The following is a 14126-nucleotide window of genomic DNA, read 5'->3' on the forward strand; positions in this document are numbered from 1 at the left end:
GAAAAAATATTCAAAAAAATGGAAAAGAATAGACATCTATATAGCCAACAGTATGATCCGTGTACTTGGTAGAGAGAATAACGTTTTCCCATATTTGCTTCACAGTGAACATCTCTCCTCCTCTTCTTTCTCAGAAATTGAAACAGTGTAGACACAGTTCAAATCTTAACTCAGACCCCAAGGTAACCGTCATCAAAAGGTTAGTGTATATGATCCCCCACCCCCCCTGCATATTTTGAAACTGTTAACATATTTATGTACTCAAACAATATATGTTACTGTCTATATTTAAAACATTTATTTTGTGTGTATCTTTAATATATTTAAAGATGGGATTATACAGTATCTATTCCTTTTGAAATCTGCATTTCCATGCAATAGTATGCTCTTAAGATACATGCGGAAAATAGACACCTGGTTTATTCCTTTTTACTGCTATAAAATGTCCTATTATGCAAACATAACCACAGTTAATCTATTCCCCTACTGAGAAAGAGATTTAGCTTTTTTGCTATCAGGATGGTAAAACAAATAGCCTTGCACATGCGCATATGTACACATAAGACTTTCTCTAGGATAGACACGGAGAAGTGGAGCTGCTGGATTAAAGAATGCACACTTTCAACTTTACAGGTGTTGCCTTACTATTATCTGATGTCATCATGCCAATTTATACTCTTTACAGAAATGTGTACAAATTCCTTCTGAGACTCTATAGTTCAAAAGTTGGATGGTTAAGTGTTAGAAGTGGTATGCACTGGTTCTAGAGGAAGAGTAGGCAGTACTGATACTGAAAGAAGTTCTTGCTTTTCAATACACCAGAGTTTATGTTCAATACAGTAAATTTACAAATATTACAGATTTTAACTAAAGAGTCTCTCACAGACATGTTGCTTAAACAGATTTCCGTAAGGGGGCATCTGGGTGGCTCGGTCAGTTAAGCATTTGACTTTGGCTCAGGACATGATCTCGTGGTTTCTGGGTTCAAGCCCTGCACCGGGGTCTGCAGTGGCAGTGAGGAGCCTGCCTGGGATTCTCTCTCTCTCTCTCTCTCTCTCTCTCTCTCTCTCTCACACACACTCACTCTCTCACTTGCTCTCTGCCCCTCCCCCACTCGTGTGCGGTCTCTCTCAAAAATAAACTTAAAAAAAAAAAAATAAAAATCTTAAAAAAAAGATTTCTGTAAGGATCACACTTTGATGTTAGTATCAAAGATGGAGATACAAATAAACAATGACAATGGCAGAGCTAATTGTTTTTCTCCATTCCAAAGTAAAAACAGTAACAATATAACTAAATCTGACCAGTTTTCCAAAATTTTTTAAATTACTAAAGCTAGGGGTGCCTGGGTGCTCAGTCGGTTAAGCATCTGATTTTGGCTCAGGTCATGATCTCACGGTTCATGAGTTTGAGCACCACATCAGGCTCTCTGCTATCAGTGGGCAGAGCCTGCTTGGGATCTTCTCTCTCTTTCTCTCTCACTCTCTCTCTCTCTCTGCCCCTCCCCCGCTTGCACCCTCTCTCTCAAAAACAAATGAAATTACTGAGGTTATATGAACTTCCTCATAATTGTATACTACAGAGTTATTAGCTTGTCATTATATAAAAATGTATAGTTTATTAATTTAAAAACTCCATACATAGATGGGATGCTCAAAATTATTTACTGATATGGTGCACATAATTTAAAAAAAACTTTAAGACATATGTACTAATATCTGATTACTTTCATTGCCATATACATGCCACACTGGCCAAATGATGTAAAATCATACAACTCTAAATTCAGTATGTACTAACCTGTTAGATATAGAAAATAATCCTTGTAATAACAAAGCTAGTTATTAGAAAATACAGTAATAACTCAGAGTATAATTTCAGAGCCCATTAGACATTATAGCACATGTCTTAAAAAGCACTTACTGGCTATTAGTGATGAAGCACATATTTCAGGTGAAGTAATGCTAACACATAAAAATGCAGATTTATGAGAAAAGGTTAATTAATGTAGTCTATTTGTCTCATAGTCTCACCATAAAGCAATATGTTCTACATAAAGTGCTTTAATTTGCAAAACATACATATGGAATAAAATGGAAAAAAAACTGTTAACTCTCTGAGGATCTATCCTTTACAAGCAAGACCGCTTGTAGGAGTCCAGATGATACACAGGGGTTTTGGATTCTACTCTTCTACTCTTGGAATCTGATCTTACAAAACCACAAAAAGATTGTACTTCTGCAACTGTGACACACACACCATTCCTGTGTCTCATCAAAATGGATCAGAAACCCTGCTGGACCAAGAACATGGCAGAGACTGAAGGGAAATGCCTACTCAGAATGACTGGCAGAGAAATTATGAGGTAAAATAAAGAACAGCACACATTTTTGGTTTGGAGGTATTACTTTATTAATCAAATAAACACATTTATGAGATAATAAAAATCATTCTCAGTACATACCATTTTTTAAAAAGTTCATTTATTTATTTTGAAAAAGAGAGAGCATGGGTAGGGGAGGGGCAGAAACAGAGAGAATCCCAAGCAGGCTCCACACTGTCAGCAAGAAGCCCAATGCAGGGCTTGAATCCATAAAGTGTGAGATCATGACCTGAGCTGAAACCAACTGAGCCACCCAGGCACCCCAAGAAAATACTGCTTTTGAAAACAAATCATGTACCATATACTTGGCAGAACAGAAATGGGAGACTATATTAACATTTTAATTATTTATTTTTTAATGTTTATTTTTGAGAGTGCAAGTGGGGGAGGGGCAGAGAGAGGGGGACAGAGGATCTGGAGTAGGCTCTGCACTGACTGGTAGGCTGACAGCAGCAAGCCCAATGTGAACTCATGAATGGCAAGAGATCATCACCTGAGCCAAAGCTCAAAGGACTGAGCCACCCAGGTGACCTGACTTATTAACATTTTAAACAAATACCATAGAGTTAAAAAAACAAAACAATGCTTGTCTTTTACCACAATATACCACCAACTAATTATTGGCTGAAATACTCAATAGGCCCTTCCTACCTTACAAATTCCTCTTCCTGAAATACTATTTAAACAACTAAGAAAGACTTAAAGCTCAACAACAAGTTAAGGTCTATTATATTTTTACTTTCAAAGGTACTAGATCCCCCCCCCCCCCAACTGTTGGGAAGAAAAGGAAACAAAGTAAGAGATCAATATTAGCTCTGCTTTTAATAAAGTACAGTTTTCAAGTATAATTTTAATTATCTGTGTGGAGGCTACCTGTTATATTATTTAAGAATATGTAAGCTTTTAAACCTACTTTTCTGTGCCTATTAAAATTCCTAAACTTCCTCCTTTCACAAGGATATTCAAATCAGAGAGAATGAAAACTAATTGAACATAAGCTAAAACTATTACAGAGAAGTTTCTTCTGAGATGGAAGGCTGATAGCTTGTTTTTAAAATGATACTTAACCTATTCAAATGAGATTTTGAAATGTAAATACATTTTTATTTCACCTTTCATTTATTAGGAACTAATTATTTCTGAGGGACTTAGAAATTTGGTTACACTTGAAATAGAATAATGCATTCTCTCAGTCTGAGATTTAGAAGACATTTATCTTTAATTCTTTCAAAATTACTTTTTTTAAGAACTATTTTCATGAATTAAGATTAATCTCTATTTTATCTCAGGTGTCTGACAAATAACAACTTTTGGCTACCGTTTTTACAGTTTTCTGCTAAATAATATATATGAAAGCTGTATGTAGATAATTTTAATATATGTCAACTGAACACAGCTGAAGAACTGTTAGTAACTGGCATGTATCTAATTTCCCTTGAATGGTGAAGGATCCATACCATCAGATCAGCTAAAAAAAACCCCGAGATGTTAGCCTAGAGAGGAGAGAATCTGAAAGAAGTGCAGTCTCTGTACTTTTTATATTTGCAGAACTATCATGCTAAGATGGAATCAAAATTACACTATCTGGTCCTAGTGAAGAGACTTAGGAAGAGGATAAAAGTAAAGACATGCGTTCCTTTACCTTGTTATAAGGAAGAAGTCTCAGAAAACAGAATTTCCAATAGTAAAATTACTAGTGTGCAGAAAATTATAGATATTCCTGGTGTTCTTACTAGTAAAGAGATTTGGGGAATAATTAGCTCTTTTATTGTGGGTTTATTTATTAATGCTGTGGAAGATTTAAGAGACACTTTTGGCAGCCAAGTTACTACTAGTAAATCACAGTGAGTTCATGTTTACTGAACATTTGGGTATTTTATAATGAAATGGTCATTCAAATATTTTGTTTACTTTTTCCTACTGGATTGTCATTTACTTGCTGATTTGCAGGAGTTTCTCAAGTATTTTTGATACAAGACCTTTTATTGTCTCTATGTAAATATTTTCGTCCTCTTAATGGTGTCTTTGGATAAACAAAAATTCATTTTAATGTAGACTCATTTGTCCATTTTTTTATATGTACTGTTTAAAAAATCTCTGCCTATTCCAAGGTAACAAATCTGTTTTTATTTTTCTGTGCTTTCTTCTAAAAGCTTTACTGCTTATCTTTCACATTTAAACTTGAATTTGGTTTTTGTGTATGTTGGTGGTGGTGGAGGGATGTCAAGATACATGTTTTCTCCAAAGAGATATCCAAGTGACTTCAGAACTGTTTACTGAAAAGATGATCTACATCTTGAAAGTATCATCATGGCTATTTATGAAGAACAAGCTGTAGGGGAACAAGTGGAAGCAGGGAGACAAATTAGAAAAGTACTGAAATAATCCAGATGAAAGCTAATGATGGCTTTAGTCCTTCCAACTCACTGAGACAGGTACTATTAAGTCCCTATTTTACTAATGAGGAGAAATAATTTGCCCAAGGTCACAGAATTACTAAGTAGTCAAAAGAACCTAAATACAGGACTGACCCCAAATTCTTAACAGAATACTATACTGCACTGTTCTTCAGTGGAGGTTCAGGACACAATTCCCAGATTCAGCTCATGTACGTAAGCAATTGGTGGGGCCCAAATATAGTACAGAAATTTTTCTCTATTTAGCCCTCTAAGCAGCTTCTACCAATGAAATGATTTGGCACTATCTATTCTTGCTGAAAAGAGGGATGGATGAAAAATCATCCCCAAAATGATTGGCAGCAAAACCCAACTACTCCAAGGATTGGTTTTGGGTACAGAACATGGTCACTTACGCTGCCTTCACTCACAAGTAACTGCTGTTCTTTTTAGTTCTCACAAAGGGCATAAGTTAATGTTTTCCTTAATTTGAAATACCTGTTAGAAAAATACTTATTCTGATCTCATTTCATTTTTCTGGGTCTCAGTTTCCTAGTCTGTAAAATGAACAAGTTGGACAAGATCAGAAGGTGTGTAACAACATCCCGGGAGGCTGGGGCCCAAGTACAGATTTATTTTTGTGTATATATTTAAAACAATTAAAAAATTTAATTGCAGTGGTAGCCATGAAAAAGCACCTTGCAAAGCTCCTACTTCCGGGAATGTAACTGACTGAGAGATCCAGCTGCTATGCTCTGAAATGATTACTTCTGCAGTGAGGCCCACTTGCTTCCATCAACATGCTTTGACAGAGTATGTGGGGGGGAAAAGCACACTTCTTCCTGGGGGACATACATTTCTATGTTGACCAACTTTGGCTCAAGAACTCCCTGGCTGCTGTACTGAACCCTCCTTAGGGTGCACAGCAGTCAAGGACTCTTCCACTCTCTTTCACTCTCAGAGTCTTCAGATTACTGCAGGCAAGGTGACAGGAACCAGCATTTGCAGACTAGTTATTATGTGCAAGGCAGTGTGAAACATGCTTTACTTACATTGCTGGTACCACTGCTAGTTGTATTCTTCTTCGTACTAGAAATACTCCTAATGCTGAAGAGTGACTGAAGGAATCTGGTAACAGGTATGAGATATGACAGTAAAACTGCAAGATCTCCTACAGATCTCAATCTACTGGCTGTAGAAGCCTTCCCTGTAATACAATCTTGGCCTATATGCTCTATTCTTACCAATTCAAAATAACGTTTTTATAAAGAAATGGCCAGGGACAAAGATATTACAGAAGGTAGAGCTGGCTCAGCATTTATTTCTGAAGCAGTCTAGTGAATACCTGAAGTTCAGTAATTTTAAGGAATAGATACTATTTAAGAAATATTGACTTCATGAGTTAATGGCACAAATCAGAACAGTTTCCCTATTTGTCTGAAAGCCAGTATTATTTCAATGTTCATTTTTGTAAGGCATACTGAATTGCACTCATAAATTCAAATTCACCCCATCAGCTATATTTTAAGTGGGCAGAATTAGACAGATTTTTCTTAAAAGATAAAGGCTTAACCTAGAAAAAGAATCCTTGGATGTTTCAAACTGAAATATTTTATTACATATAAATCATGAGAACTTTTCCACATTTAGTTTTCAGAGGAACAATGTGAAATCCCTACTTAGGCCAATCTAAATATTTGGGCATAAATCTAAATATGATCACAGTTTTATGAGCAGACTGTCTTCCTCCCCGCTTAGGTATCTTTGAAAAATCATTATTTACCTAACCTCTTTGCTGATGGAGAAGCTTTTCCTCTTCTTTTGTAGAAGAACACTACCACAAGTTTCATACAATTTCCATCACACCAACCACTCAGAGAAACATAAAAACACACTATCCTACAAGGTGGGGAAATCTGTAATGCCATTTGGTATACAGCAGAGCAGAGACTTAGGTTTCTGGTTACTGGATTCATCTCTTGGCTCTTGCTTCTCTCGTACTGAGTGAACTAAGTAAGTTACACGTCATTTAACATCAACGTCCCCACTCACTCTTTTAGGAAAATCAGCTCAGTAACATGTACCTCACACAGGCCTGCACAGTTTAATTAATGCTTATAAAGTATTTGGAAATTCTTGTCTCAAAGAACCGAGGCCAATGTTAACTATTGGTATTACTGACTTCATGTGGGTAGCAATCGGCTCAAACTTACACACAAAAAATCTAGAAAGGATCTCAAACTAACAGACTATTTTTTTAAAGAAAAGAAAAGAGAAAGACAGAGGCGTTTAACATAAATGCCTATTTTCTTTCACAACCATTTGTTTAAGTATTATTGGCTAACATTTGTGCCAAGTGCGCTGCTGGCTACATTGAAGATACTTAAATATCTAGTGCCAACAAGCACAGCTGCCGGACTCTCTCTGCCCTCCTCTTGTTCACTCCATGCCAAATTACTCACACAGCTATGAATGATGAGGCAGCAGCACAGGAAACTGCCAAGTGTGAGTGAGATTAGTGATAAACCAGAGGATCCCTATAGAGGTCAGTGATTAGCAAGTTCCCAGTTGTAATCACTTTTCTAACCCAGCCTCTATCTCATCACTTATTTAATCTTAACTCTGCACCAACTTCCTGTGACAGGCATCAGAACCGAAAGCAGGTTCCCAATCAAAAATTCCTGAAGAACTGCTAAGGTACCAATAAAGTATCTCATTATCCTTGGTAAGAGCATACAGTCATATCTGGGTAATTTGAATAGGCTTTAGAAATGGCTTCTTGAGACTAAAACCGGAGATGAAGTAGACCAGGATGCAAACATTCACCAGTCCAGCTATTTTCCTCTATGTTCTCCACGCCTTCCTAAAAATCAGATTCACACAGTAAATATATACAAATAGACAAGGATGAGAAGGTTTACACAAAACAGTATGTTTGCCTTTCAGCCCTGAGAATGCCCAGAGAGAACATTAAAATGCATAACTCAATATAAGGGAGTGTGGTTGATAGGTAGATTGGAAATTAGGAATGAAAAAACAGAGTAGAATAAGATTGTGATCAATTTTAGTAATCTTTCAAAACTTTATGGGTCATTTTATGGTTCACTTTTGCCACATATAGAATACATAACAAGGTATTCATTATAGGTAGCTCAAAATCTAAACGGCCCTTCTCTGAGACATTTTAGTCAATAATTATATTTTCAAATAGTCCCTGAACACATATTTACATCTGTATTGCATTGTTGCTTTTCCTTAGGTTAAGAATTTAAGTGTTTTCTCACTTAATGTCTCCATACTTCCCTAACCACATGTTGTTTAGAACTTAGAAACAAATTCATTTCATTTTTATACCAAGCCGAAATATTACAGAACTAGGAATTATCTCTTCATCCTTGGCTGCATTTCATGATAAAACATGGTGAATGCATATTCTTTAAAAACAATCAAATAACTTTTGTATCTTAATTTTTATCCCATTCTTAAATAAAAAAGGATTTCAAAATATTCATTTGAGGTTTTACAACTTTCTAGGGACTAAACTGAGCCAAATTTCAACACCTTAATTTTAGTCTACTCCCCTTTTCCCAAAATAAAAAAAGAAAATCAGGTTAAACTCATGTCAACAAATAATTTGGCTGGGGAAAGAGAGGGGGGCATATTTTCAAAACGGTCCTGGTAATCATACTTCATTCTGACATACTGTTTCCACCAAATCCTTATACAGATGCTTCTCTCAGAAATTTCTTGTATCATACAATGATAAACAGAATATTAAGCTCATTGTTAATTCCTGTGATTTTTCTCACAACTTTCTGTATTTTGGCTGTTTAATTTAAATCATGACCTTACCACGCAAGGTCAATGTCTTTTTTTTATGGCACTTGGGGACCAGAAGGCAGATGCCACTTGTTTAGGAACACTGGTCTGGAATTCTAGACTTGTTTTGTTTGCATGCCAGGGACAGATTCTACTCTAAGGCTCTATCTATGGCATACAGCCACATGGAGACACAGACAGTATAAGAAAACTGTGCTCTAAAACAGTGGATAATAAATGATTGTTAATTGGCCAGTTTCCCTTGACAGCAAGAACTGGAATAGAAAGAAAGGAACTAATCAATGGAACTGCTACCATTCACCAACTATGTAGTCAGAAACAGAGTAGTAAAATGAAACAAGCATGGAAATGAAGAGTCAGAAGGGTCTATTCCTGTCTCTGCTATGAAGTAGCTGTCTGAAACAGGTAAGTTGTTAAACTCGCCAGGCCTCAGTTTCTTCACTTGGAGAATGGGGTGGAGTAGAGCAAATTTGATTTGGGATATCTCTTTCTGTTTTAATATCCCATCAAACTGGCATGCCCATCTATTTTGCTATTAATCAAGCACTCTGCTTCTGACAGAATGTAGATCTGTGAACCACCAGTAGTAGGAGGAAGAAGATAAACTGCTAAAAAATACAGAGATTTTTGCAGGAAGGGTAAATTCAACAACACAAGAAACAACAGGTGTTGGCGAGGATGTGGAGAAAGGGAAACCTTCTTGCACTGTTGGTGGGAATGAAAACTGGACAGCCACTGTGGAAAACAGTATGGAGGTTCCTCAAAAAGCTAAAAATAGAACTACCCTACAATCCAGCAATCGCATTACTCGGTATTTACCCAGAGAATACAAAAATACTAATTCAAGGGGCGCCTGGGTGGCGCAGTCGGTTAAGCGTCTGACTTCAGCCAGGTCACGATCTCGCGGTCCGTGAGTTCGAGCCCCGCGTCAGGCTCTGGGCTGATGGCTCAGAGCCTGGAGCCTGTTTCCGATTCTGTGTCTCCCTCTCTCTCTGCCCCTCCCCCGTTCATGCTCTGTCTCTCTCTGTCCCAAAAATAAATAAACGTTGAAAAAAAAATTTTTAAAAAATATACTAATTCAAAAGGATACATGCACCCCAATGTTTATAGCAGCATTATCTACAATAGTAAAATATGGAAACAACCCAAGTGTCCATTGGTTGATGAATGGATAAAGAAGAAGTGGTGTATATATACAATGGAATCCTACTCAGCCATTAAAAAAGCATAAAATCTTGTCATTTGTGATGGCAAGGAAGGAGCTAGAGAGTATTATGCTGAGCAAAATAAGTCAGTCAGAGAACAACGAATACCATATGATTTCACGCAAATGTGGAATTTAGGAAAGAAAACAAAGGAGCAAAGGCAGGGAGAGAAGAGAGGCAAACCAAGGAACAGACTCTCAACTATAGAGAACAAACTGATAGATGGTTACCAGAAAGGGGGGTGGGTAGGAAATGGGTTAAACAGGTGATAGGGATAAAGGAGTGCACTTGTGATGAGCACCAAGATGTATGCAAGTTTTAATCACTATACTGTACACCTGAAACTAGTAATATTACACTGTATGTTAACTGGAATTAAAAAAAAACTTAAAAGAAATCTTAACTGGAATTTAAAAACAAACTTTAAAAAGGGACTTCTGGAATAATGTACAGTTAAAAAAATGATGTGTATAAGCAGTTTATCATACATTTAATACACTGAGGTATTTTACTGGAGGAGCCAAGATGGCAGAACAGCATGGAAGTTTTTTTGTGTCTTGCGTCCATGAAATACAGCCAGATCAACACTAAACCATCCTGCACACCTACAGATATTTTACTGTGAATACGGTATGTTGAATATGACAAACTGAAGTCAGTATACGTAGGGTTACCAAGACTTTATTTTATTTAGATTAAGAAAAGCTCTGAATGTTAATAAAATTTCTCACTGGAGCTCAACATCCTCCACCTGTCTAATGCAGAAAGGTAAGTACTTTGCACACCACAGAAAATACACAGATACAGAGCAAATGAAAGGAGATGATTCTATTTTGTTGTAACACATGAGAAAATGGCCAAAAGGGAGTCTTAAATTCCCTCTGTGGTCTGCTAAGATTTACATATGAATCTTGCTACATAATAGGTACTGAGGGCAAAATATGAGACATTCAGTTTTCCTTTCTTCTTTTTTGAAAATGTTTATTTATTTTGAGAGAGAGACAGAGAGAATATCCCAAGCAGGAGATGTGATGTGGGGCTCTATCTCATGAATCGTGAGATCACAACCTTAGCTGGAATCAAGAGCTGGATGCTTAATCGACGGAGCCACCCAGGTGCCCCAACACACTCAGTTTTCATTGAGTAGCTTCCAGTATTGCATGCAATTTACTGCCATCCTACCTTTGCAATTTGAAAGCAGGTAAAGGCTGACCTCAAGTGCTCAATGAGTTATAATCCAAATTAATTTGTGAGTCAGGCATAAATCAAAATAAATATTTTACATATCAACTCATTATAAATGGCTATACAAATCAATTTTAAGTCACAGAAGAGCTGTATATAATATTTGTGGAAGGGAGGAATGAAGGAAGAAAGACTGACGAAAAGAAAAAAAACTGTAATAATTTAGGGAGGAGGTATGGGGAAGTGATTATGAACAGAGACTCTGGATGTAGACTAAGTAGGTTTAAATTCCCATTCTGGAGTAATATTGGCTTTCAGACAAATAGTATTTTATTTTGTATTTTAATGAAGTCATTGAAATAGATTATTCTCTAACCTCACTGTACTTTAGTTGCCTCAAGTGTGAAATGGGATAGTAACAGTTTCACTTCACTGGTTTTTTGTGAGGATAAAAATGTAGTGACAAAGTGCTTAGAAAAAATGGAAAACACAAGATAAGGCCTAATTAGATATTAGTTATTATTCAAATCAAAACCATACTGAGATACCACCTCATGCCGGTCAGAGTGGCTAAAGGAGACCACAGATGCTGGAGAGGATGTGGAGAAACGGGAACACTCTTGCACTGTTGGTGGGAATGCAAACTGGCGCAGCCGCTCTGGAAAACAGTGTGGAGGTTTCTCAAAAAATTAAAAATAGATCTACCCTATGACCCAACAATAGCACTGCTAGGAATTTACCCAAGGAATACAGTAGGGCTGATGCACAGGGGCACTTGTACCCCAATGTATATAGCAGCACTTTCAACAATAGCTAAACTATGTAAAGAGCCTAAATGTCTACCAACTGATGAATGGATAAAGAAATTGTGGTTTATATATACAATGGAATACTACTTGGCAATGAGAAAGAATGAAATCCTGCCATTTGCATGCAGCAACGTGGATGGAACTGGAGGATATTATGCTAAGTGAAATAAGTCAGGCAGAGAAAGACAGTTACCATATGTTTTCACTCATGTGGATCCTGAGAAACTTAACAGAAGACCAGGGGGAGGGGAAAGGCAGGAAAAGAAGTTACAGAGAGGGAGGGAGGCAAACCATAAGAGACTTAAATACTGAGAACTGAGGGTTGATGGGGGGGTGGGGGAGAGGGGAAAGTGGGTGATGGGCATTGAGAAGGGCACCTGTTGGGATGAGCACTAGGTGTTGTATGGAAACCAATCTGACAATAAATTATATTTAATAAAAAAAAGATACTATTTTTTTAATGAAATAACATTGACTAAAAAAATCTATGTATGTGTATCTTGAATATCAATGGTTGATGAAAAAGGCTTAAACAGAGAAAAAAAAGAAAGGCAGATTCCAAGGAAATAATTTAAAGGAAGTTTTGGACACTTTAAAAGGTTTGAGAATTCTTTATGCTTTTCCTTCCATTAAATTTCATTAAAGGTTGATGGCCCCACTCTTCCTTTAGCATTCATGAGTGGGTCTATCTCTACCACTATTTGTATACTTAGCCACAATTAAGTTTCTTTTTAAAAAAAAAATTTTTTTTTTTTTACATTTATTTATTTTTGAGAGACAGAGAGAGACAGCGTGAGCAGGGGAGGAGCAGAGACAGAGGGAGACACAGAATCAGAAACAGGCTCCAGGCTCTGAGCTGTCAGGATAGCACCTGATGTGGGGCTCGAACCCACGAACCGTGAGATCATGACCTGAGCCGTAACAGACTGAGCCACCCAGGCACCCCAATAATTAAGTTTTTGTTCACATTTGAAATAAAAAGATTTACCAAAGAAAGCGTGCATGATATGGAAAAGGTTGTAAGGGATCTGAAGAGATTTGAAGGTATAAAACATAATCTAAAATGAATTTTAACAGAGTTATAGATTCTTTAACAAAGTGGGGACAGAATAGATAGGCTCAGTGTAATCCTTAACCTGCTTATTCTCTTTTTCCCAGAGGTTGGGGAAAATGGGACTACTTTGGGTCGATGGTTCTAAGCTACTGGATTCAATATAGCTTGGTTGTTGTCTGAAGCTCATGGGGGAAGTAGGAGCAGACCACCCTGATTAGATAAAAAGGTGTTACAGAGCATTAGTGTGTAAAGAGATGTTGTGATGTTCACTATTTAAATGTTTTCATCTAAGGAAGAACCTGTAAGTACAAAAACCACTGGAAAATACAGAAAATAAAAAGTAAAAAGCTTGTTTTCAATCTCTTGTTACTCTGTGCGCTTCGACTATATACATTTATTGATATCATAGGATTTAAATCTACCATTTTGTTAGTTGTTTTCTATTTGTCTCATGTGTTATTTCTTTTTCAGCCTGCTTTTGAATTGAGTATTCCAGTTAGTCTTTCCTACTGGCTTTTATTTATATTAGTAGAGTTTGCCCTCAACTTACAAAATCTATCTTTAATTAATATGATCTACCTTTAAGTAATTACGTAAGAGTGTAAGAATCTTTCAATAGTATACTTCCACTATCCTCCCCTCCATCCTTTGGGTTAATGTTGTCACACAGTTTACTTTTACTTATTTATATACCCCACATACAGTATTACTATTTTTGCTTAGAAATTTTATTATTTTATAGTGTGATTAAAAATAAGAAAACATGGGCCTCCTGGATGGCTCCATTGGTTGAGCATCTAACTCTTGATTTTGAGCATTTAACCCAAGGTCATGGGACTGAGCCCCACATCGGGCTCTGTGCTGAGCAGGGAGCCTGCTTAACATTCTCTCTCTCTCTCTCTCTCTCTCTCTCTCCCTCTACCCCACTCACTCACTCTCTCTAAAAAAAGTAAAAGAAAATAAAAATAGGGGCACCTAGGTGGCTCAGTTGGTTGAGTGTCTGACTTTGGCTCAGGTCATGATCTCATGATTTTTGAGTTCAAGCCCTGCATTGGGCTTTGTGCTGACAACTCAGAGCCTGGAGCCTGCTTTAGATCCTGTGTCTCCCTCTCTTTCTGCTTCTCCCTCACTCATTCTCTCTCTCTCGCTCAAAAATAAATAAAAATATTGAAAAAATAAAAATAAAAGTAAATTTTGAAAATAAAGAAAAGTGTTTTTTACACTTACTTTCATTTTTACCAATTCTGAAGCTCT

General features: G+C 36.8%; 1 protein-coding gene across 9 annotated transcripts in view; it reads right to left on the reverse strand.

Moving 5' to 3' along the window:
* Window positions 1–14126, reverse strand: part of TCF12 (transcription factor 12) — a 376180-nt gene that overhangs the window by 115444 nt on the left and 246610 nt on the right. The window lies entirely within an intron of this gene.

This window comes from Acinonyx jubatus, chromosome B3 (assembly GCF_027475565.1).
Source record: "Acinonyx jubatus isolate Ajub_Pintada_27869175 chromosome B3, VMU_Ajub_asm_v1.0, whole genome shotgun sequence".
Classification (NCBI taxonomy): Eukaryota; Metazoa; Chordata; class Mammalia; order Carnivora; family Felidae; genus Acinonyx; species Acinonyx jubatus.